The sequence below is a fragment of the Petaurus breviceps genome, unplaced genomic scaffold (assembly GCF_028583685.1).
Source record: "Petaurus breviceps papuanus isolate PSGF00001 unplaced genomic scaffold, PetGlider_PUasm1.0 90769, whole genome shotgun sequence".
Classification (NCBI taxonomy): Eukaryota; Metazoa; Chordata; class Mammalia; order Diprotodontia; family Petauridae; genus Petaurus; species Petaurus breviceps.
This window is the reverse complement of record NW_027187341.1, coordinates 14,482,990-14,485,546: the sequence shown is the minus strand read 5'-3', so window position 1 is coordinate 14,485,546 and position 2,557 is coordinate 14,482,990. Positions and strand designations below refer to the sequence as shown.

The 2,557-nt window shown below is 41.7% G+C and overlaps 1 pseudogene; it reads left to right on the top strand.

Annotated features, from left to right (window-relative positions):
• Positions 1 to 2,557, top strand: part of LOC138146719 (elongation factor 1-gamma-like) — a 46,036-nt pseudogene that overhangs the window by 1,426 nt on the left and 42,053 nt on the right.

Sequence of the window (2,557 nt, the reverse complement as noted above, 5' to 3'; positions counted from 1 at the left end):
GAAGGAAGGAAGGAAGGAAGGAAGGAAGGAAGGAAGGAAGGAAGGAAAGAAAAGAGGTAGATAGTAGATAAATAAGATGCGTGGGTGATGAGTGGATGGACAGATAGGAAAGCATTTGTTAAATAATATACTCCAGGGCCCATAGGAAAGCATTTGTTAAATAATATACTCCAGGGCCCGGTACTCTATTCACTGCACCTAGCTGCCCCACCCTTATTCTTTCTACAATACAAATCAGACAGTCTTGCATTGATTAAGCACCTACTTAAGTACCATACTTCCTCAAGTCACTAAACTCTCAATGCCCTAAGTAATCCTTTAAAAGGATTTCAGAGTAATTGAAATCTTCCTTATTGACATTTGCTTTACTAATGAAATCACAGGCATGAAAAATATGTGCATGAATGAGACCCATTTGGACTATCCATTTGGAACCCTACTCTTTTCTAATCAGTATAATCAGGCTGACATGATTCCATAGGGGTGGTAATTATAAGTTCTATATATTAGGCCCCTGGAGCTGTGAACTACAGATTGTCACCTCACTTGCTTAATCATAGGAAGCTAAAAAGAGGACCTCCACCTTTGTTTCCCTTATTATGGTGACCAAGCCCTGCATGGCTGAGGTGACTCAATTACATGGAAAGTCCCCCAACTTATTTTTGTACCTCCAAACTACTCTCTCTTGTCCAATGTGAGCAGGTGACCATCTTATGACCACTTAGTCAGTAGAGATACCCCATGTTTTGCCTAAAACCTGACACACCATTTTTTGGCTGATATATCATTTTTGGCTCTCAAAGCAAAGTCTATCAATCAATGATATGGAGTTCTGTATTTTGTATAGCCCCTCTCTGCTGTCATCAGGTATCAAACCTGGTATGAAATCCTATATAAGTAATGCTCTGGAGGAAGGGGGAATTTCAAACCATGAAGAAGGTCTGTGGGCCACTTCATTAGGGGAGACCATGGACGATTTCATAAAGTGCCATTGTCTCAGGACTCTTCCTCAGTTTCTTTTATTATAGGTTGGACAATTTTAAACTCTACACATACACATATATTTGCAAGTATGTGTGTATATACATATAAAATGTACATATGTAGCATGTGTGCGTGTGTGTGTATAGACTATTGAAGTAAAGTAAGTAAAATAAATGCTGGCATTTAAAACCCAGGTAATACAAGAAATCCTATCTCCCAAAGGGACACAGAAACACCACCAACTATACAACACCAAGAAAAACAGGAAAAAGCCAGTGCTAGACCCACAGCATACATAATACAAGGCTGCTGTGTTTTCTGAGGAGATGTGCTGAGGGCTGGGATGGATCAACCTAAGATGAATTAATCTTTAGGAGAAAGCAGATGGTTATACAGTGTCTTCTTGAGTCACATTAATTCCTGGAAAGAATGAAAATAATCAATTGACAACAGTCTCCTCCTTTTTTTTCTCACAGAAGGCCATTAAGAGGACACCAGGAAAAATAGAAATCCTGCCTTGATTCCTCCCAGAAATAAGGGTTAATGAGTGAAATAAATTCTATCCATATAGTTTGGGTGCTTCTTCTTCTCCTCCTTCCTTTCCTCTTTCCCTTTTCTGTGCTTTCTAAAATTAAAACAACCCTCCCCTTCCCAAAGAGCTGATATCGTGTCTCTTTGCTGAGTCAGCCAGCCGACCGAGTGCCCATGACTCTGCAGATAGACTGGTAATCTCACTTGTCCCAACAGACAGACACTTGGGATTCAGTACATTCCATCTGACTGACGGGCTTCACTGTGGGATGATGGAACAGAAAGCAGCATTTCCCAGGCACCCCCAAACTCTGGCCAAGGGCTGAGGACGCTGCAGCAACCTGTTACAGTCCATCAAAAGAAGGCCTGTTTCCCTTCCTCCCTCACTTCTGAGGTGATGAAGAAGGAACCTTTTACTTCCTCCCCCCACCCTTGCAGCCCACCAGCTGATAAAAGACAAGGAAGATAGCGTGTTAGCTGGGGAAGTGCTGGTGCCGACAGCAAGCATTTGAAGTATTTCTCTAGTTATTTTTATGGTGCTTCATAAGGAATGCCAACCTCATGTCTCAACCATAGCATCTCCTTGGAAGGAGAGAGTCAGTTGCAGTTGGGAGGCTTATTCCTGTTCTAGCCCTGGTTGGGGATGGTAGGGTGGGGAGCAAATGAATTTGGATGCTGTGCAGCAGAAATCTCAGCAAGAACTTACCAAGAGCAGTGTTGGAGGAGATAACCTTTTGTGTGTTTGTGCTTGACCTCTGAGCTCAGCTCTAAATGTTGAACAGGAAGAAAAAGAAATAAAAACCTATTCAATTTAACAAATATTTATTAAACACCACTCTGGGACAGTTGTTGGTCTGGGTTCTAAGGCGTAGAAATTAAAATTTAAAAAAAAAAAGTCCTTGCCCTCTCTGAGTTACACTCCACCTGGCTTGAGGCACTGAGGGTAGAACACAAGAAGTACACAAAAAAGTAAATGCACTATGACATTTCAGACAGTGTGTGTGTGTGTGTGTGTGTGTGTGTGTGTGTGTGTGTGTGTGTG